Genomic DNA, 23,764 nt, shown 5'->3' on the forward strand with positions numbered 1-23,764 from the left:
TCTCACATCCCAAACATGTGCTCTTAGGTTTTACAGATACGCAGCCAGCGTGCTCCAGGAGCTACCTCTGTCTTCAGATATGTTGGCATGCCTAGAGCATACCTACATAAGCAGCTGGATTCAGATAAACCGGGTGCTGTAAGCAGACCTCCCAAATGTTCCCACTTGCTGCACTTGGGTTCAGATCCCAGGGTGATGTTGGAGGATGCAACCTAAACTCCTTTCAGATGAAGCCAAACTGGGATATACATACCAGAGCACACCAAATGCACTCCAGCCTTCAACACCCAATCCTAAGGACTGGTCATTCAAAGCAGACCTAATGCAAAGTAAAACGCATCTGGAAATGCAGACAGCACTGGTGCTGTCTTCTCAACCCCATCTGATTTACTCTGCAGAGCCATTCACACTGTTCAGTGATACCCTCAGAGCCACTCCAGCTACACACTGTACCCACCCATCTTGCTGCTTTCATTCCTTTTGCCTGGTGCTCAGATGATCAGTCCTCCTCAGAGAGTCCCTTAGCTTTTGTTGCATGCAGTTGCAACAGCTATTCAAACTGGGCCCTTTCTCTCCCTGCCCAAGATGCCTGAATAAAAATTAAATTAATTTATTGCAGTTTTTACTGCTTCCAAACTTGCTTTCTACGGATGATTCCCCCATTTCACCAGGAACCATTATACTTCAGTTGCAGAAACCATTAACCCATTAAGAATGGGCAAGAATGGCCTATTTTGAAGAGCTTGGTTCTAGTTCCTCTGCCACAATAAACAATAGCAGCAAAGCTGCTTGGCACTGGGAGCCTTCTGAGAAGCTATTCATATTCTGGTGTTTGTGCACACTGCATGGTTTACGGCAGGGATTTTGCATTGTTTATTTTCTGCTCCTCTGCAGACTGTGGCATTGTTAAACAGCATGTGTCCTAGAGAATCCACCCTCTCCATGGGATCTCCTCCCAGCTATTACAGCACTTCCCAGAAACCTACTGAGCTCTGGAATAAACAAGTCTCAATGGGGGGACTGAGCCCACACCCAAGAAGTAGAGTGCCATGAAGCCTCCATAGCAATGGAATTAACTTGGCTTTGCATGAGACCTTCCTTCTAATGAAAACTAATGAAAACTCTGTGTTGTCACACTTCTTATTGGTCCTCTCTTGTCACTTACACGCAAAAGAGAAAATAATGGGCTTTTCTCTGTTTCTCAGAGATAATGGGCTTTTCTCTGACCTCCTCCAACTGCTGTATGAGCCACGAGATGTTTTTCTTCTTCTGACCTATGAGCTTGGTCACCCAAAGCATTCACACCTTGGACAGAAAGAGATCAACCTTTGGGACAGATGAGCAGAGGGAGGGGGGTGCCGGGATTCCTCCCAGCACTGAGAAGCCACATGCTCAATTGGTTTGTTTTTCCTCATCCATACAAAGTGAGACCAATTGCCAGATTTGGGGACAGGAAGGAATCTCCTCCAAGTCAGATTGCAGCAACAATTATGTAAATAACTTTTGTTTGTCTTTTTTTCCCCCTACAGTTTGGGGCCTGGTATATCCTCAGTGTCATCTTGCCATTGTCTCTTGGCAGAGACCCTCACAGCAGCACTGGGAAGCCTTTGCTGGCATTCTGCCTTGCACACATAAACTCATCTTTTGTCATGGGTTACAGAGAGATGCTCTTCAACATGTCCTATTAGCAAAGGTCAGGAAGACCCTGCTGATCTAAACAACCCATATGTACTAAATTAAGATTGTGGTGACTTTGATTCATTGATTCAAGCAGTAAATTTCATACTAACATTCCTAGTTTGTTTTGTTTCCTGGCTGGCAACAGATATCCAGCATTTCTGATGCACAATCAAATCAGTAGCAGTTACCACATGAGCTCATTATAGGATCTATAACTGGCAATCCCCCTCTCTTCTGGGCCATTCTGTGTCTAGGCTGACAAGTAGTATCAGTGATTGTCCTCCCTATGGCATAAGAGGAAAATTTTCTCAAATCTTCCTGTTAACAGAAGAAACTCTCATTCCTACATTTCACAGATTTTGCTACCTGACTTTAGATTTGCCTTTTTTTTTCATTGGCATTGAACAGCATTTTCCATCCATCTATGTCTGTTGATGTTGCCATTTGTACAAGAGATGCGCATTTTGCTCCTTCATAATTAATTCCCAGTATAGTCTGGCTCACACATAGTCAGAGCAGAAGCCCTTTGGATGCACTAAACCCAGTACTAGGTTGGATTAAAATGATAGTTCCTATATGTCCTTATAACCACCATGACAAAATGTATTTGTATTGTATTTACATTGTGTTAACATCAACCAAATTACCAGGCTAGCAGGAGAACATACACCCTTTCACATTTCTAAACAAGGCTGATACTCTGGGTGAGCATTTTTTTTTAAGAAAAAGAGCAACATGTATGAACAGAAAAAAAAAAAAAAGAAAGAAATTTTTAGCATAATCTTGGCCTGCCATTTCATGTTACTTGCCAAAACTAAAACATCTGCATCCTGTGGTATCAGACTACTTGGGGACTTTGCTAATTCAGAGGCAGATAGAGTCTCAGATGGGATTACCCCCTGGAGAGCTTCCTGTTCTGACATTTCACGTGGTTCGAAAAAGAGAATTTAAGCTACCATGACTAAATTCTTTCTGTTCTTTACATTTGAGTTTATTTTCAAGTGTACAGCTCTTTGAAACATGGAAGAAGGTGCCTTAATACAAACTGAGGATCTGAAACTACACGCTGGAAAGTTTCTTTCCTATCCAGGGATATTTCCTGGCAAGCAGCCTCCCACTTTTCCTTGGCCTGGACTTCCTAGTTAGTAACTGATCAATCTCAAAGCTTGTAATAAGAGAACCTCACTCTAGTTTTACAGCAGAGGACCAAACCTGAAGTTCCCTCTGTGGGGAGACACAGAAAGTCAGAAATGCCAAACAGATCAGAGCAGCAGGCTGTTAAATCTATCCCTCCCCAGCAGCAGCAGAAGAAAGTTCCAGACCTCCTGCCCAGGGTCATGAAATCTTTTTCTGACCTGATGAACTGGGCAGTAGATTGTATTTTTAGGCAAAAAGCTGGGATATTTCCCTGTAATCTGTATGGTTACAGGTAATGACTCTTACACTTGTACACAGTAAATCACTAAGATTCATCCTAAGACCTCTGCAAGAGATCTCCAGTGCTACAGCAAACCAAATCACCAAAACCCGAGACTGTAGTGAGGAGCAAACCTGAACCAGACCAGATGCTGGGGACAAGCAGCTCAGCGTGTCACACTAAACCCTGCTGCACAGACAAGTTGCATGACCTCAAAGCACTGGTATACAAGAGGGTTCTACCATGGGACCACTCAGGCAGGCTTTGACCATTTTTCTAGCTATTTACTCATAAATCATCACTCTCTCCAGCTGCCCTTGCACAGGTAAGTGGGCAATGGCAGCTTTCAGTCTGCTATGTTGTCCCTTGACCTAAATGGACAAGCAGAAGAGATAAAACACCTTATGAATTGTTGTTTAATTGTCCATTAAAACTCTTACACCAGCGAGGACGAGTGGCCATAGGCCTTGATTCCTCATGCACTGACTCTGTGTATCATTGTGGACACACAAAAGTACAAATTCAAATATATTTGTCATAGTCTAAGTACCAGTTTATAGCTATTGTATTGATGGCAGAAGGCAAAGCACGATCATATTTGGAATTCATCATGCATGCATGGGAATAAGTTTCTGCATGTTCTTCAAATATGGGAAAAATTTCAGATCTAGAACAAAAGGAACAAGATCCCTACTTTCAGGCCAACAAAATTAGAGGAGATTATTTTCAGATAGTTCAGTTTTGAACTACACATGCATTTTGTAGACAATGCAAGTGAAAAGCTTTGTACACAGGAACTTGGGCATAAAACCCAAGGGAGTTCCTGGGTGGTCATGTCCAGCTCTCCAGACAGCCATATTTTACAGAGCACTTTGGATCATCTCTGCAGGCAATTTCATGCTCAGGTCTTGGCTTTCAACAAGGATATTCTCCTAGTTTTGTATTTGTGACAGTGGTGCCAATATACTCCCCTTTGCTCTTCTAGCAACATAAGTGAGTTACAAGGGGTGAGCAGAAGCAAGGTATGTGGTTCAAGAAAACATCTTGTGCATGAAGGATTCAAGCATGTCTACCTGTGTAAAAAACAAAATAAAACATTCCTTTTCTCAGAAAACCTAGTCTGCATCAAGACTTGTGTTTTTTTCACAGTTCTTCTTGAACTGAAAAAGCAGATGGGAAGATGACCTTTGCTTACCCCAGCCCTTCCCCTCCCTTGTTTCTTTGAGGAACTCAGAATCTGATAAAAAAGGATTGCCACAAAGCAGGTAGGACACACAGCCCCTGGCATGCAGGATGGACCAGCCATGTTTCTAAGAACCAAGACACCCATTTTGCAAGAGAGGAAGCAAGGCACAAGAATTTGCCTGTGGTCCACAACTTATTTATAGCAACAACTGCATTTAGAGCTCAGGTCTTCCTGGCCACCAGGAAAGCACTGTCTGAGCTCCAGCCATTTGTTTGGGGGTTAGGCAACCTTGATCTGTGCCAGCTCCTAAACTTTGAAGAAACTAGGGTTGTTCTTTTTTCTTCCCTTAAAGCTCCTCCTTAGCTTAGATTTAAGTGCCTAACAGTAAAATTTCCAGAATGCCTCAGTGATTTGGGAGCACAATAATTCCATACAGACACTGTGGTGAAGACTGACCACTGACCAACTCCCAGTACAGAAAAATTTTGGCCACTATCATTCTGAAAGATGGAAAGGAATAGTCTCCAGAGAGCCTCAGTATAACCTTTGAAAAACATCTCAGTAACACTTTGTCATGAACAGCATCAGTGCTGGAGTTGCTGGAACTCTTTCCTCTGGGATATAAATTCTTTTTCCCAAAACGATATTTAAACTATACAGTCATTGCTTTTGAGCACAGTTCAAGACATTCCTTTTTTCTTAACATATATGCCTGTTCAGCCTAAAATTAAAGAGTTATGAGAATGCTGAAGAACTTTCAATAAGTGAGCCAAACTGTATGTGACAGAATGTAACAAATGAAACTTGAATTCAGGGAATGTCCATAACCTAAAATATAGATTTTAGCTAAGGTAACAGGACATCTTAGAAAAGTCTAGATCTAGCCTGGAATTTACTTATGTCTTTTGTGATGAGCACATATCTTAATATTGGTATGAGTCCAGTTTTCTTGACATTTACCCTGCTACCCTGAAGTGGCCCTTCCTATACCACCTGCAAAAACCAAACCAAACCAAACCAAAAAACCAAAACCCAAACCAAAAACTAACACTGTCTTTCTTCTTGGAGCACTGTTGGGATCTTTCAGCTGAAAGGAACAACCAAGGGGTCATAAAATGCTGTCATTCAGTTTCAGTGTAGAAGAGAAATCCCCCCACTCTTCTGCAAAAGCTTCAGGAAAGGCTTCTACACCAGTATTTGCTGCTAGCAGAAGCTTTATTCAACATAACCTCCCAGGAGAAGTCTTACAAGAGTGAAGGCTCTCCAAGACAAAAATCTCTTTCAACCAGCTGGAAAACAACATGCCTGCATGAATCTACTCAAGATAGTGGGAGTTCTGCAGAGTTATGCTACAGATTTGTGCAGTACCTCTTGTTATGATTCTCTGGGATCCAAATACAATGTGAAAGAAGGCATAGGTGGGAGAAGCAGCCTGTGAGGAAGACTTCTAATTCTTGGTCTTGAATCTGGCACCCCCTAGCACAGGGGAAACTGGACTCCCCAGCACTGTGTATACGAGATATCCAGGGATGAGTGAGCACCTGGCTGCTCTGTTTGCCACTGTGCATTCAGATCTCCCCTATTCAGCGAGATGCAGATAAAAGCTCGTTACTCCCTCACTGTCCATTTCAGTCAGCATCTGTCAGCCCTAAGTAGTCACTCTCAAGCACAGAAGTGGTCCCTGCCCAAATCAAATCACAGTCCCGATAACAAAGAAAGGTAAAACAAGTTGCTCAGTGTCACATACCATTTCAAGGCCAAGAGAGAGTCCAGAAGCCCTGAGTTGCAATCAAGGTCCTTACCCCCCCACCTGCATGCTTATTACCAACAATCGACAGCACATGATGCAGATCTGGGGGTGAAAACAGACTTGCACCTGAACATGTTTACACATAAAAACAGAGTAGACTTTTTTTCCTTATTAGCACAAATCTAACTTAGATTGCTACTGAAAAAAACAACCTCATGGAAAGGATCATGGAAAAAAAAGGTCCCACTAATGCACTGCCTGTTACAGAAAAAGCCTGAGCACCTCTAAAGCGAAGGCAAAGAAAAAAAATATAATGTGGAGCATAAAAATAAATGGTCACAGAAGATCGGCTTGGCAAAGGCTTCACACCAGCTGAGCAGCTCTAACATCTGGGAGCCATGAGTGTCTCAGATCATGGGCTCCCAGACATGTGCTCAACACCATGAACAAAGTGTTTCAAAGCAAAGGGTAAGTGGGGGCAATGCTGGATTTACTTACTGGCAACATCCAAATGGGAACTTGCAAAGGGGCCAGGAACCCAAGCCAGTTGGAGAGGACAGCCAGGTATTGTTCAGCAGGCAGGTAAGGATCTCACAACACATCATCTACTTCCATCAGGGCCTCAGTTCCTCTGCTAGCATGGCCAGGCTTGCAGTGAGGAGTCAGCAGTTACCATCAGTTAATTACACCAAAGTTACTCTCCTCAACTTATGAAACCACAGTCCTTCCCCAGAGCTAGGAGCACAACAGCTTAACCACCCTACCCCCCACCACCTTGAAAAAGAAAGAGGTGGCATCATCAGTATTGTCTTTGTTGCTGGGCTGGACTTTGACATCCCCAGTTCCTTGTTCCTCACCAAGAACATCCTACTGACAGCTGACACTGAACTAACAGAGCCTACACCAGGCATAAGACAGGGGCTACCACAGCCATGGGCTCTTGTGGAGGAAAAGGTTCAACCATCAGGAAGGGAAACTTTCCACAAACACCACATAATTTTTTAGAAAGCAAGAAAAAAAAATCCCCAACATTTTCTGGTCCCTAAAACTGCCAACACTTCTCAGGCTGGGAAAGGTGAGTGGAGGGTCAGGTGAACACTAAAAACCCCAAATAACTTGAATGAGAGATAGGTATTTTGGCACAAAAATTAAATCTCCAGACAGCTTCTACAAGGCCTAAGCAGCTTAACAAGCATGTGAAGACCAAGAAAATTTAAAATGGCTATAACTATGCTGCTCTGATTTAGGTCAGGCTTTCTTAGCCTGGCTGCTTCCATTATCCCTGACTTTAGCTTTGCCTGCTGCTCATCCCTGCAACCTTCCATCATGCTGCTCATTTACCTGCAAGTGATGATGGCTTTGTGATCAGATGTTAGCTTAGGTTTCAGACAGGCTGGGGGCAGCTCCCATTCCAGTCCACCACATAGTTGTCCCACACCTTCACTTACATAGATAGGCAGAGATTACATTAACAGTCTACATGATTCTGGTTCTGTTACGACAAAGATCATAAAGAAAAAGCTAACAAACTAAGAATGCATCAGAGTCTGCAGATCTCTCCCCTCCTCCTTATTCTGCCCTGTACTTGTGTTTCTTTTTTTTCGTCTCTCCTCTTTCCTGGGAAATGTGATGAAGGAGGGTGGAGTGGTTCAGGCTATGTACAAATATTCAGACAGTCTCTTAGCAATAAATGGATCTCAGTCAGTTCTATTATCTGTCTGGCCATGTCTCCCATTATCTGCTGTGAATTGTAGCACCGATCTCTGGAACAACATTCAGACACCATCATTACTAACTTTCACACCCTCCAAAGACCACTCTGTAACAAGGCATGCTGGATAATACTTGCCATTAGAAGAGGGAGCATAAAGGATTCAAGCTATGACTAACACTTTAAAAAGCTCTGCATGGGGCTTTACATTATTCACTGAACCCTGGTTTGTTGCTAAAGAAAATTCTAGGTTCAAAACCTAGGCCTGCATTTTATACCACCTATCAGCTGATTTACACAAAAAGCTGATTTTACCCTGTTCTTGCTCACTACCCCGGCCCCCATCATCTTAAATCTTCATGGAAGGCTGCAGCTGGAGGACAAGGATGGCACAGCACAGGTCTGGCTGGAGCTTACAGCCTCCAAGCAGGGACCATAATCCCCAGGTGATGAGCTTGTGTACCCAACAAAGCTCCTGGGAGCCCTCGGCACACCACAGACAGGAACACCACAGGGAGCAGCCAGCAAGTCAGGGCTGAAAGCCACCACATGGCACTCAGATGGTTCCCTGTTAGGAACAGGAATTTTGGGATCCAAACCCACATCTGACTCCATTGCGCTTTCCACAAGCTCCCCAGTTAATTTGGGGCCCATCTGCAAAGCCTAGATTGAAATCCAATATGCTTCCTTGGGGTAGGATGAGGGTTTGAAGAGAAGACTGCTTAGGTCTCCCTCCCACAGCCAGCAAGGCAAGGCCACAAACATTAACTCCACCAGAGCTCATTTTCTTACAGGTTTCTACCTGGCAATGGATTGGTTTCAGCCTCCCAGGCACAGGAGCTCTCAACAGTGGCTTTCCTGAAACTGGGATATTTCAAAAACCTCCCTCTCCTGCACAGCTTCTCTGATGCTTTTCTCCTTTGGATGCCTTTTTCATAGCAGGGCTTAATATCTGACTATTACCCTTCATTCAGCATGGCTGAAAAATTAGTCATCAACCTAAAAAGTTATTAGGAAACATTTGATACTATGATTGCTTTCCTGTGGAATGAAGGAAAGGGAAGAGGTGGGGGAGGGAAGGTGGGTGAACCCTTGCACTTAACATTCAAAAAGGCTTTTTCCAGACCAGGCACATCTCTCCTAGGGATCTCAGCCCACAGCAGAGCACCCAAAATCCCAGCTTGGCCCAGATACTCCCATTGCTGACAAGACAGGGGCAGTGGCAGAGACTGCTTTAAATAGAGCTGCTGCTCCCTGCAGCCATCTCTCCAGGCAGCACCACCCATGGCTAACACACTCCAGCTGAAAGCCATTTATCCTTCAAAACTGCTCACAGACCTCAGCTGGGAAACCTAGTGCTCCTCTGCCTGTAAGCTTTTGGGTGCAGGAGTGGGGCTGGATGTTGTGCTACCAAGATGGGGTGAGCTATGAAGCATCATGCCACAGGCTGTGAAGCCCAGGAAAGTGCTGGGGGTGAGGGAAGGAGCACAAAGCGTAAGCTCCACAGGGTCCACTCAGGTCAGGGACCTGTAGCTGCTGCCACCAGCAACATCTCTTATCACATCTGTGTATCCCCATGAGGACTTGCTTAGGCAAAGTGGCCAAGTGCTGTTGTTCTGCATCCTCAGATGGCTTCTGGCCACCCCAAATTGCTGCCACAGGCCACCCTCTGCTCTTGGCATCACTCTTATTCAGCATCCCAGGAGCTCCTCCAGCTCTGCAGATAGTGTGATGTGCAAACCTGGGCTGGACACAGGCAATGGTGCTGGAGGAAGGGAAGTTATGCTGGGAAGATACAAGGGGAAAGTGGGAGCCCTAAAAGAGGCTGTATGGCATTGACCACAATCACAAAAGGAGTGGAAGAACAGAATATTACACTTCTTCACAGCCATTTTTATACCATGCACAATCTAACTCAAGTAAACTCAAAAGCCAGAGTGCAGGAAGAAGTAACCTGTTGATAGGAAACAAGAACCAACAGTCTACAAAAACATGGCATCTCCTTTGGGCAAGATTTTTGGAGGGGCAGAGCAAAACCATTGTATCTGCTCACTCAGGCTCACTGCCCAATAGGTGAAAAAGCTGGGAGGGGGCTGCTGCTGGTTAATAGTCCTCATGCCCACAGCAGGGCTGGCTGGAGCTGACAATCTAATAAACTGTATTTTAAGTGGCTTTCTGGCAGGCAGTGCCAAACATTTGCAAAAGATGTTTTGAGGAGGAAAAAAAAAATAAAAGGCTCTCCCCCATTTTTATGGTAGTAAAAACATATTTGATTCGTATGCAGTCTATATGCTCCATAAAAATTCTAATTACTCTCCCAAACAGAGGAGAAACAGAGCAATTTCTTACATCCCACCCTTCCCCCTGCACTACCCTTTATAATTTTATGACGCAGCATTTATTTAAGTCGGAATTGTGCCCAGCTCGTTCTGCCTTTCACATGGCAAACCTTCTTCTCTCTTCCCACTCATTAAAAAACAAAACAACACCAAAAAAAAAAACCCAAAAAACAAACTTGCAAATTTATTGCAGTGGAAATTTGGAAAAACATTATGAGGAAAAAAAAGCCTCTAAACATAAAGCGCTCATGGACATCAATATTGTCACCCCCCCCTCCTTTTCCACAACTTTTTCCCTTTGGTGCATACATTTTTCCAAGGTCATCTCAGAGGCTTTTCCTAGTTGGGTATTAAAAAAAAAACCCCATGCCTGCCCCAAGAATCACATGAAGCCATCGCTGTGGTTTGGATGGTTTCCCTGTGTATGGAAGCCACGGGAGAAGAAGCAAGGTGGGAGGGGGGGCTGATATTTTTCCAAGACTTTTTCTCTCACCAGAGGAGGAGGATGAAGATGGAGTGATGAGTGAGGTTCCGTTTGTCCGGCAGCATGAGTCACTCAGCAGCAGTTTCCGACACACTTTTTTTTTTTTTTTCCCCTCTCTTTCCATTGCAGAATTTGGTGTAATTTATTCCTTCTTCCTCCTCAAGCAAAGAGAGAAAAAAATAAAATAAAAAAATCCTGCTACCATTATGTCTAATTTATTCTGGGAACTTGTTTGAGGATGCACTAAACATGGTGGGGGAAGGGTGATTTGAAACACAATCCAAAATATAATCGGCTCTGGAAGCTTTTAAAGAGACTCCTTTAAGGCTGTGCCAAACCTTAAAGAAGGAAAACACTTCCACTAAATCCCTCCCACCATGAATGGGATTCTGTATGTCTGAGGCTTTTTATTGGCTGTGTGGTTTTTGGGTTGTTGGTTGGTTTTTTTTTTTTTATATCAAAGATGTTACTCTTTCAAAAATGGTCTGAGCTCTGTGGCTTTTCGGCAGGCAGCAAATTCTTGCTCCTTGAGCATGCAGTGATCTGACACAGCCCTCCCCCACACTGGGTTGGGTTCTCATGCTAAGATCTGGCTCTTGGAGCTTGAGCTGTTCTTTTTTTCTGGAAGCTGTTTTTTCCCCTCTTCACCCTTTAAAAGCAAAACTAAACAGAACTAAACCCTTAAAAAGAAAGAGGAAAAACAAACCACAAAAAAAAAAAAAAACAAAAAAAACCCAAGCTTCACAAGGAGAAGAAACTCATCCTGGCCATCCTACACCTGGAACATCCCCATGGTCTGCAGGCATGGGGGTGGTGCTGCCCACCCACCCTCCATCAGTTCCTTGCAACCATCCATCTCTGGAAGGTGAGGCAGGAGAAGGCCCCACCAGATGACATGCACAGGACATCATTGCAGTCAAGGCCACTTGATTCAACAGTTCTATGAACAATGTATGGCCATGCCTGGCTATGTTGCCTCTCACTTCCCCCAGAATAACTCCATTTGGTCTTGCTCCAGATCCCAAATGAACAAACCTAAGCTGTCCCTCTACTGTGACCCCTGTGTCAGAGCTGGAGCAGGGTTTAAATGGTGATATGATCTAACCCAGAGCTGAACAAATCCCCTGCACTGGCAGAGAGCAGGAATGAATGCAGAGTTCATCTATTGATTCTGACAAAAAACGCTTTTCAGGGAGCTCTGGAAGCTCTGTTATATTTGATCTAGAGCAGGAGGTCCTGCTGCCCTGTAGCACTTTGTTTCCAACTACATTTAAATCCAGGTCTGGAAATGCATACCACTATCGTTTCTTTCTTGCAACAACCTGCATTAATTCAGCTCTAGAGCATTGAATCCTGATTGTTTATTCTTTCAGATGCCACTTTTAGCTTCTGCTTCTCTGTCCAAGTCTCAGTCTCAGCTCCACCAGTCCACTCTGTGCCAAGAGAGTAAACAGGAAAAGTCAGCAGCAGAAGAAGGTAGTGCTCTAGAAGCAGTCTCCTTTCCCAGTTCAAAAGGCATAGGGAAAAGGCTGCAGGGAAAATGACTGGAAGCTTGGTTGAAATGAACCCCACTTTGTCTGAATCCAGGCATACACCAGAGCCAAAGAAGGGACCTTTCTCTATTGACTAGGAGGTTGGGGACCTCAAGGCATCCTGCCCACAACAACCTCATTCTTCACATGTCATGAGCAACTTCTCTTCTACCTTTCAACTTCTCCTCTTGTGAAATCTCACCCAAAACTAGTAAGGATCATCCTTAGCTCTTCTAAATACACTTTGGAAAGCCAGGCAGGAACCCTGGCACTCTGACAGTGCTTTCTATTTAATTAACAGGCTTCGTATAAGGGACAGCTGCAGCTCAAATATTTTATCATTGTTTCTCCTCCTTCCCCTGGAGGAGCATGTGCTCTTGGACTCCACTAGCAGCTATGTGCAAATGGCTGCAGCAGAAGGAAGCTGACTGGAGCCAGACCTTTCCTATCCATGTGCTGGGTGACTCTAAGGGCACAGCATGGTACAGGTCACTGTGCATCCCTGACCAGGCTTTGTGCCATGTGCCATGCCGCCCACTGATTTGCCATTTTCTGCTTGACCGCTCTTAAAACACTTGATTATTTGAGGCCCCAAAGCAATCTCAGAGACCCCACGAGAAATACTCCCACTCAGTCCTGATTTCCTGTTTACAATGATGTTTTGGCATGTGTTTCCAAGCCAGTGTTTAATCTTTTCACTCTGCCACATTGATTTTGAATCATTCTAGTTTAAGTGCTATGAGCACCAAGACAAATATTTTTCATGAGTCTCAAACCACAAGTATCTTTATTGACCTTATTTTTAATTTCATCATAAATAATCCCAAGTTTAGCTTGACAGGATCTATCTTCCACAAGGTACCAAAGGCCTTCTGATTAAGAACCAGTCCCATGAAAGCAGCCATTTAATAGGATTTCAAGACAGCTCTGAAAGGAATGGGTTCAGACTTCCTACCCCACAATAAAAAAGGCACATAATACTCTCCAGAAACGCAACACTAACTGCTCTGGAAGAAAACCACACTCATACAGATTTACATTTCATATGCGTTAGGTTTCAGTAGCTGTCAGAACATAATCAGCATTTCCCAAACAAAAACATTATTCCTTAAAAGGAAGATGGAATCCCCTCCCTGAGCAACCAGTGGGTCTCAGTCTGACTAAAATGGACTCTGAGCACTGTCACATCCAGCTGCATGTTTGTGGCTATTTCCAACTCCAGGCAAGTTCAGTGCAAACTGAATGGCAAGCTCCCTACACACAGGAATACCGTGGGAGTTTCTGTAAAGGCAGCTTTCTGCAGAAAGCTCACCGTATTTTTCTTCCCTGCTTGACAAGTTGTTATTCAAAGCTCCAGCATGACCCAGCAGAATGTGTTTTTTTGAATCTGTGGAGGAACCCAATTTAAACATCGTAAGTTACAGGGAAGAAAAAAAAAAAAAGTCAACCTCACATTGGGTTTTGTGTGCCAAACCTCACCATATAGACATGTGCAATTACAGAACTTCCTGAAATATATTTTTGCTAGAAAGAGAAATGGATAAAGGTTACACGAGACTTCGAAGAGCCTCATGAAAGGATGCAGGATCATTACCAAACAACCCACTGAGTGGGGAAAGAAAACCACAGTGCTCAGTTTCAGATGGCAGTCAAAGTCCAGGCTCTCAAATACGTATGACAGAGGAGGCACCCACATGCACTTCATGCCAGCATGGGGTTTTTAAAACGCTGACTGTACCTGGAAGCAGCAGGCCTTATGTCCCTTGCTGTGGATTTGGTGCTCCTGGCATGAACTTGCTCATTCATTCTCAGGGAAAAAAACACATTTTAACAGCAGTGTATTCTAATCTCAACTTCTCTGGTCTCCTCCTAATATGTCAGCACTTCTGGTCAACTGTTCAGTATCACCAAGAGAGAGCTGGAGCCTCTCCCAGTGCAAATGCCCACATCTCACTCCCTGCAGGGCCCTGGGACAGACATGGTTTCTTCAGCCTTCATTGTGTTCTGATGTGCTCACTCACACAGCTGTTTGTGACTTTTCTTCTGACTTTTTCTTTTTTTTTTTCCCCATGATCTTTATGAACCTTAATTGTGAATCCAAGGTTGTTATCAATGATGTCGATTATACAATGGTTGAGCAGCTGCTCCCCCTGTTGCTGGCCTTATAGTGCCATGCTGAAGTAGACAGCAGAATTTCTTGTGACATTTAAAATTTGCTGTATCATGAATTTCCTTTCAGTTGCAGAAAAACAGCTTGAGTACTTTTCCTCCTACATCTTTACTTCAAGCTGCTTTTACAGTCCTCAGTACATCCTTCATCATCTCCTGCCTTAAATACATATTCCAAAGAGAACAAATGGGAATTTAACACAGAACAGTTTACCCACATGCTACCCAAAGTCATCTATAAACACAAAGATAGGAACTACTTTAAAATAAACTTCACCAGAGATTTTTGGCTCTGAGACATAGGTTGTATGGTAATTCACTTGTTAGGATTTGCTGTATTTGGGCTAAAATACAACTACTTCTGAGTGAGAACTCAGAGGCATCTTACTAGGTGCAGAGGAGCAACAGATAATGTTTGCGTACTGGAAGGCGAGCAGTATCTAGCATGCAACTGAAATGAAAGGGGGACCTTTCTTCACCTCAATATATTTTATAACACTTTAGATGACTAGAAGGAGGAGGCCCCAACAGCAAACTATCACAGTTATCAGCAATTTCCCCTTCTGTGCACAGGGTGAGGAGTGTGGTGTGCCACATCCCACCACGTAGGAAGTGTTAACAAGCACTGGCTTTTTCACGGCAGGCATAGAGCTAGGAAATATCAAAAGAGACCTAACTCTTCCCCTTTCACATCTTTCACTTATTTTTTCCTTCTTCATCTTGAAAGATGAAAGAAGGTAGCTGAATTCACACAGTGTGACCTCCTCTGTGACTTCCCTTGCAAGGTGACAAACACCAGCCCCACTGGGAAACACCCATTTACCAAACCTAAAGTTTGTGGAGGAATCTGCGTCAGTGCCTCTTTTATATAAAGCAAAGCTAGCATGACGTACAGAGGAACACAGCTGCCTTTTAGTCTGCACATCAAAGGTTCATAAACGGGTATCTCTTTTACAGAGGATCTACTGGTCTCCTCTTCCCCCAGCCTCCTTACTTGAAATTCCCCATTTCTACCTTGCAAAACTCCTATTGGGGCCTGAGACTAACATGAGGCTCTTCCTCACCCAGTATTATCCCCAGCAAGGAAAACCAATGGGTCAATTTATTGTCTTGTTGATGCTTACACAATCCTACCTCTGTCCCTGTCTTTGCTGTGCCCCTTTTTACTGTACTGATGAGGACGGAAAGCGAATTTTAAAATGTTGCCATTGTCAGTGCAGCCAGGAGCTATGACTCAGAATACACAGAGGCTGCAAATCTGGTGACTAAGATGGAGCTTTTTCTTCCCCTCTCCCTTTTTGTTTCTCTTTAGGGTTTTTTTGCTGTTGTTGTTTTGTCATTTTCATTTTTTAAATTATCACATTAGAGAATAGAAAAAGACTTTGACTCTTTCTCAGATTTACTGTATGATTAAACACTTCTGAAGGCACCTTTTCAGCTAACTCCAGTGACAGATGAGGTCCTTCATACTGGCAGTTCTGCATGGCCTAAGCAGCTCCAGAAACTTAAAACACCTCCCTGAAGCCCTTAGGATTTGCACATCTGGGCTTTAACCATGCAAGATCCAGAACTCTTGATGTCTTCAGACTTTGAGAACTTCCTGCTTGAGCCAAGGGGATGCTGTCAAAATAGACTCCTTTACTGAGTGACTCAGTGCTGCTTTCAGCCAGTGCCAGAAGCCAAGTACAGAGGCATGAGGAAAACAAACAGAAGTTACTGAAGCATTTCAGAGTCTTCAGAAAAGTTTGCTTCAGTTTTAATTCCAGTAAAGCTCAGGGAAGGATGAAGAAGAAAAAGATTTCCTAACCAGATTCTCCATGCAAAGAGTCTTACTAGTCGAGCATGTGTAAATTTTGCAACAGTTTTTCATCCCTAGTCAGGACCTGCAAGGTTCCACAATGGGAATGACAATGTACATACAAAACCCATGGAAAAACACTGTGTAGATACCAAATGAAGTTTTGTCCTCAGCTGTATTCCCACAGCCAAGACATTTCCCTGGAACTCCGTCAGTCTTTCAGAGCAGAACTCATACTCGTTGTTGTTGTTTACTGTTTTTGAAGCACTATAATCACTTTATGGAAGAGCCTGGCAGACACCAAAGGCTGCATGCACACACACATGTTTGCTGGGAACTCTTGCCCAGGAATGCTCAGCTCAGATCTGGCCAGCTTTTCATACAACTCAAACACTATTTAAGTGTGAAAACCAAAGCTCCATTTGGCTAAAGCTGGAGAAAAAAATGTTAAACCTCAGACACACTTAGAAAATACTTCCATGCCAAAGCCTACCTTGGATCTGTATTCATGCACCCCTTTTTAGGCTGGTTGTGATTAACATCAGTTTGACACTGGGGAAAAGGAACCATCAGATACATCAACAGCTTCTTCTCTCCTGTCTCCCACCAGAAAAAATAGCACAGCTCAAAGTAGGACAGCTAAGCAATAGCATTATCACTCCACAGGCTTGTGATAATGCTTCAGTGGAAAATAGTACAACAAAAAATGTTGATATGCCATGTAAAAAATTAATTTAATCTAATCTGGGCCAGAGAACACCAAAATATCTTCTTCATGACAAAACAGTCATTTCATAACATTGCCAAACAGCAGAGGGAAGTTCAAGTCCATGAGAGTGCAGCTACAATGATATAATTTTAACTTTAACCTCTTAAAATTTTTCTTAAATATAACTGTCTACTTCCTGGGGTTTATGACGCTGCGATTTGGAATAATTCATTCAGCCTACTATTTATTTTTAAACCATAGTTTCCTATACGTGTATGCACACGAACTCAAATCCATCTTCATGAGAATTTCCTAGTCTTTAAAATTATTAAAGAAAGCTACACAACCATACATGGAGCTCAAGTCCATGGAGCTCAGCAAGAGCACAGGCTCTGCCCCTGGACACAGCTACAGCACCTATAACAGCCAATCTCAGGGTCCAGACAGACACTCAACTCACCTCCTTCCATCAGGTCACCAAATCTATGATGCCCCTTGGCACACACAGCCACAGAGGAAAGGTGGTGATTGCCCCACCACGGATTTATCTTCATCAATAGCCTATCTACAGGCTGGTTAATCCTAACAGATGGTAACGAGTGATAACATACCTTAATAGCAAGCTGATGTCTTTAAACACAGCTGTGCACAGGGTGTCTCTGAATTTTAGTAGTACAGAGAATCTCAGATGCTGTTTTGTTCCATCTTTACAGTTATGCAGAGCAGAAGAAGCATTTAGTTTCTCCTCCTAATTTAAACATTTAGTGTCTCCTATTAGTCAAGGTAGTTAATGAAGCAACTTGCAAATCCTCTGAAAAACACAAATGAGATGCAAAGTTCAAAGGCTACCAATTTATGGGAATCATTAGGCTATCTTCCTACACAGGACAAAAGGAGTTAACTGGCTTTTTACATAAAATAGAGCCTCTGATTCATCACTGCACCACCTGACTAGCACAGTAAGACCAATTTAGGCAGTTTCTAACAGACTACATAACCCAAACCAAACAGTCAACAAAATTAGACTAAAAACCTGTGCTTCAGGGGGAGATTCTGACCTAGCCTTAAAACAGCAACTGCAAGTGCTTCAGTCAGTGTTTGTAAGGTCACACTCCCCTCATCAAACTCACTGGAGATACAGAAGACAACTTCAATGCATTTTCCCAATTAAATAGCTTGTGTGGATCTCATACGACATTTATTGACTCCTGGGCCTGTATTGATTCTGAATAGTCTAGCTAAGGTTTAGTAAATGTCTTGGAGATAAATCAGCATGCAGGTAATAAACTACAGATCACATAAGCAAACATTACTTAATTATATTCCTATGAATATATTGAGTCTGTAATGAATTTTTGAGGCATTTAATTATCAATTTGACAAGATAATCTAGAGGTAGTTAATGACGGACCAGTAAATTGTTAAAAAAATACAGACATTTAATAAGTCTCCTAACTGACACTGAATTAACTTGCTTTAGCCATCTGGTTAAATAGACAGCAGTTAATTACAGAGCGCTTAAACAGTCTCACAATTTTAATATATGACCCTCTTTCCTGTGCTGTAAGCATGCAGCAGGAGACAAGGCTTTTCTCCATGCATTTCCTTCAGATAGCTGAATTGCCACCTTGTCTTCAGAAAGATTCAGCAGTTAGGCCTTTCTTATTTATAAGTGCAATGGACCACTGCCTCTCATTAGGGATCAGAAATCACTGTGTGGTTTAGTTCCTGCAGGATTAACAGCAAAGGTAGAATTTTCCCCTCCTAGGAGGGGCAACACTTTGGAAATTGAAGCGGCTGCAATGAAGCTCCAAGTGGTTCATGGACAGGCAGAGACGCCACTGAAGATCCAGGCCAGATGTGGATATCTGAATATTGCTGTCCAGATATTCATGTATATCCAAGAAATCCGTAACTCAGTGCTGAGGAGTAGCTCCTTCTTTGGATAAAATCTGACACTTCACTGCAGCAACTGGTTCAGCACTGACTCATACAAAGATGATCACTTGCCATAGTGTTTTGGGAGCACAGGGAGGGAAAAAAAAAAAAAAAAAAAAAAAAGGCAAATGAGCCAGCATCAGAGACAAGCATTAACTGTTCATCCCAGAGGTTAATGAGTAAGGGTAACAAATATTGATGGCTGTGACACCTTCTCCAAGAATAGTCTCAAGCTGCATTGGGAAGTGCAGCTTCCTCAGCTGGGGAAGTTTTGGCAATGGTTGGTTTGAAATGTAAAACACTGCTGATAATCTTGGGTTGTGCATGAATAAAACATTGTAGATCCTTAATCAGTTGAAGAAAACATATGCAGGTCCTTTAAGAAAAAGACGTTTCAGGAAGTAGAAGCAATGTTGTTTGAATCCAGGAATTCAGAGGCCCTAAGTCATCTGTCTCTCCTATCATTAGCTTAAAGACAAAATTTCAAGTGCTGGGTCTTTTAATTTCTTTACTTTGGGAGCCTTTAAGGACCAATCTTTTTTCCTCAGTAATTATGCAGCCTAAAAGCCCTTTCTCCAAAAATAAATAAAACCTTCATGCAATATCATGAATCCAAGAAGGTCTTAAAAAAGCCACCAAATGTTATCAAACCAAAAAACTTAAGCAAAAACCCTAGGGACCCTTACTCAGACAGACATTTGCATGACAGTGCAACTATGCCAGGAACATCATTTGGCTCTTAAAGTTCCTAGCAGCTGTGGTTAAGTAGCAGGATTAGTGGGTGGAGTACTCCATCACAGCCTCCTTAAGGTAGGAATTCAGGGAAGACACACCCTTAGTCCGAAGAAGTCATCATTAAATCTGTTTCTCTACCTGCTTTAAGTCATGTCATGTTCTTCACAGCTATGCCAAGAAAGACTTAACATGGTTGTTGCAAGGCACAGTCCCCAAAGCATCGTTCTCCCAACTTCACCCAAGCGACAGGAAAAGATTTCTACCACCTCTTTTCTGCAAGTTGTGCTGATGGCAGCTTCTACCACCTCTTTTCTGCAAGTTGTGCTGATGGCAGCTTGGACACCTGAGGAGGCTCTGTTGCCTCCTTGCTGAAGATGGAAGCACCATCTTCAGCTTCAGCTACAGCTTAACTGTTTCTGCAGACCTGTTCTGCCCAAGGAAAGCATGAAAAACTGTAAGGAACCCAGGTGTTCCCAGGTCTTGCCTGCTTGCCCAGCTCTCCCAGATGCATCACTGATTTCTCATCCACTGATCAGTCACTTCTCTGCAAGAGGCACCTGGTCATTCTAGGTCAAATCATGGCAAGAGCAGCTTCTATGCTGACATCTCTTCTTCAGAGAGTAGTAATTGAGGCCCTTCAGGTTGTGATGGAGGTGGGACCATGACTGACTCACAGACTGTTCTCTCTATAGAGCAAAGAGGGAATGCAGAGCTGAGTTTAACCCCATGCTTTCCTCATGCTGACACTGAGCCAGAGGAGGTCAGTGGCAGGGCTGTGCTCTGCAGGGCACTTGCTCATTCCCAGTTATTTTGGGCATGCCATTAGAGAAAACATTTTGCCAGAGTGTTGTCAGATTTACCAGCAGTTCCACATGTGGAATGCAGCACATGCATCACCAATGTGCTGTGCTGTTTTTCAAAAGCCAGTCTTGGTCCCCTGGGATGTCTAGAAACAGGCTCTCACTGCATGCCTAGGACAGGCATGGCCTAGGGTGTTCCTGGGCTGGCTGGTCATAGGGTGGGTTGGCCATGGCATGCAGCTTTGCTGTGACCTGGGACATCAGCTCACAGCCATGACCTTCTTAGGATCCTTTCCCAGTGCTGCTATGGTCCAGGATCATCTGAAAGCCACCATCCTGCTCTCCAAGACCTCTGCTTCCTCTGACCTACCCCTCAGGTTCCCTCTCCTGTAATTTCTTACCCGAGCAGGCAAGACACACCCATTGCACCAGGTCAGGCAGCTGTCCTGCCCTGCTGGGGCTGTGTGTGCCACCAGCCCCTCACCAGCATGGGTGAGGATGCCAGCCCGAGCACATCCCTCCTCCCCTTGCCACAGACGGTTGCCGGGGTTTCTCTTTGGCTGCCGCTTTTTGGGCCCAGCTGCAGGAGGGCTCTGCTCCAACACAGGCTCAGCTGGGCTAGCACAAAGGGAAAACAAAGGCCCGCTCGCTGGGGATCCGAGCCTTTTCAGCCCCGTTTCCTTTTCCGATGCTTTCATTTCCTCCAAGCAAAATGCTGCTGAAAGGAGGACAGTGTCACCGTGGCTGCTGCTGCCACGGGCACGGGGACTTGGATGTCAGTAGCTGCTTCTTCATCTGGGTCAGTGGTTTCAAAGGGGCCTTCACTCAGCTCCTCCCTTAGAGATAATATTTCTTCTAAAGAGCACCACGCAGGCAATCGGTGGAGAGCTGAGAACACTCTTACCTTAGAAGCGGTCAGCTTGGCCTGGCCCATGTCCCTACAGCAGATGCCAGCTGAGGACATTCAGGAGCAAGCACAGGCAAGGCAGAGCCTAGCAGGGGCTTCTCCATTTTCGGCATTTGCTCTGCAGGCTTCAGGGCACCCAGCAAACCTAAGAGAGAGCTTAGGGAAATTGAGAAGAACTGGGGTCATTCGTGCTTGGGAAACTAGGGCATGGAGTGGGAAAGGGGAGGAGGGAATGAATGTGGCTTCACTTACAGCATGGGCTTCACTGCCACTGCCTTGGACACTGAGGGAGCTGGGGAACTCCGTGTTCAAGAAGCAGAGGCTGTTTTAATGTTAAAGTTTTTGGCAAGTGACAAAGTTATCCTTGCTCGGCAAGGAGAAGGTGCTAATCCACACATATGCCAAAGAAGAAATTAACATTCCTTGACCTGACTAGAACTTTTAAAACAAGCCAAACAAAAAGATTTTCTAGAGGTGGGGTTCATCAGTGATGGATACCACCCCAGAAACAAACATCTGACTGTATCTGCCTCCATCAGGCTCTCAGGAGAGCTGTAATCCCTCAAAACGCTGCTGCCATCCCCTCATGCCCCCCCTCCCCTCTCTTCCCCACCGACCCCCAACAAGCTTCCGAGGCTCTCCTGCAGGGTCACCCCTCACAGGCTGCTCCGCCCGCCGGTCCCGAGCCGAACCCCCCGGCCTGTGCCAGCCCCGGCCCGTCAGCAGAGGGCACTCGGGGAGAAGGATTGCGGCGGGGCTGGCGAAAAGGGGCGGTCGGCCCTGGGAAGGTCCCAACGGTGCGGGGATGCCGGCGGTGCAGGGAACCGAGCTGCCACCCCCACCCATCTGTGCTGAGATGGCTCCGAAAGGTCAGGCTGTGGTTTCGAGGGATGCTACTATCAGCCAGAGAGGGTCTGCCGGGATCACCCGGATCCTTCACCAGGCTCCCCTTCCCCGGAGGTATCGGCACCAGGACTCAGTGTCGCATGGATCGCACCGAATGTCCGAGATACCAGAATCGGGACTGTCCTTTGTCCCGGTCTGTTGCAGGACCCACTGTGCTCCTGGGATGTGGCTGGCTTCCACCTTGACCACCCTGGCTCACCTGGAGGCCCCCAGCTTCTCGAGGCAGCACTGTCCTGCTTCTCCCTACCCCAGAAGCACTGTGGCTGCTTCTAAGAAAGCGTGTGTTTGGGTAGAAAAATGGGGGTCCCAACATAACAGCACCAGGTACAGAAGTAAGCAGTGGGGTTCTGGGACAGCCCAGTCAAAGAGGTCCCAAGGCTGGAACTTCTCGGAGAGAGATGGAAGTAACCATCTACCCCAGCAGCCTCCATTGTGTGATCTCCTCACTGAACAGCCACCCAGGGTTGTTGGAGATGGATGAGGGTTTGTGGAGATGCAGCTCCCTGCCCCTTGGCTGCCTCTATAGCCAGGATCCCCAGTTCTGCAGAAATAGAACAGCCTGCAGAGCCCTTACTGCTGCTACCAAACAGGTTTGTTTCAAATGGCACCAAGTGAAGTGGGCTGCCTTGGTTGAGCTCAGGTCTGTCCTGTTGGCTGCTGTTTTGCAGCACTACACCTTTCTCCCATGGTGGGGAACCAGCCTGGTCCCATTGCCTCCATGCAGGAAAACAACTCATGGAGTTGGGAGTGGCCAGAAATACTGTGCACAGCTCTGCTGGGGCTGGTGAAGGGTAGGTCCACAAGTCTTGGTCAGTCCACAGGTTGGAGCGATTGCACCTGGTTCCTGCAAAAAGACCCTTCCTCTGGGCCCCTCTAACGACAAACGACAGGAGCAGTGCCACTGGAAGTGACTGGTTTGCTCCAGTAGCCTCTTTACAAGCACCAAGGGACAGCTCCTTGGGATCCTGGGGTTTTTAGAGGCCACTTACAAGCTTTAATACTGAGCTGGGGGAGAGGAAGAAGAGAGGGGGGTCAGGGAGGGGCAGTTGCCTTGACTGCTTAGGACTTAAAGCTGTAAACCTCTTCTTCCCTCACTCATTGCTGGGACGTTTTTATTGGAGAGATGAAGGGAGACAGAGCACAGCTCCACAACTTGCTCTTCTTCTAGAGGTTAATGACCCAGTTAGCAGCTCTTGGCTGCATTTCCCGACATTTTGCAGACATCAAGACCCGTCTCCCTGCCAAGTACATTCTGTTCCCTGGAGCTCAGCCAATGCATCTCAGATTACTATGTAATGCGACAAAGAGGGAGAGCTGGAGGTGAGGGTGGGGGCTGGAGGGGAGATACAGGAGCCTTGGATAGGGGGCTGGGAGAGACTGGGAGAAGGGGAAGCACCACTTCTAAATTTAACATCTGAGATGGAAATGAAGCTCCCAAGGTGCTTATTTGCTGGATAAAAACGTGAATCCCAGGACAAATTGGAGTGATGCTTCTGGGAAACAGATGCAATCAGCAAATAATTCCCCCCTAGGGACTGTGCAGGCCTGAGCTTCCCAGCTCTGCTGACAGTCAAGCTCCAGCTTCTGATGCCCTTGTGCCCAGGATAAATACTGTTAGGGAACTGGGGCTGCCTTCTTGAATGAGAGTCCCCTATCTTGAGAGGAACAGGCCTAGCCATAAAATTGGGTAGTGACTGAAGAGA

General features: G+C 45.0%; 1 long non-coding RNA gene across 2 annotated transcripts; it reads right to left on the reverse strand.

Annotated features, from left to right (window-relative positions):
* Nucleotides 1–10,286: 10,286 nt before the first annotated feature.
* Nucleotides 10,287–21,713, reverse strand: LOC139799504 (uncharacterized). Of its 2 annotated transcripts, XR_011727314.1 has the most exons (4): nucleotides 21,408–21,713; nucleotides 21,153–21,300; nucleotides 17,387–17,586; nucleotides 10,287–10,725 (listed from the first exon to the last, which is right to left on the reverse strand). It is a non-coding gene; the product is annotated as an uncharacterized lncRNA (long non-coding RNA). The 2 variants fall into 2 exon arrangements; XR_011727313.1 differs by lacking the exon at nucleotides 17,387–17,586 and having other exon boundaries at nucleotides 10,294–10,725.
* Between the last annotated feature and the right edge of the window lie 2,051 nt (nucleotides 21,714–23,764).

The sequence above is a fragment of the Heliangelus exortis genome, chromosome 9 (assembly GCF_036169615.1).
Source record: "Heliangelus exortis chromosome 9, bHelExo1.hap1, whole genome shotgun sequence".
In the NCBI taxonomy this organism is placed as follows: Eukaryota; Metazoa; Chordata; class Aves; order Apodiformes; family Trochilidae; genus Heliangelus; species Heliangelus exortis.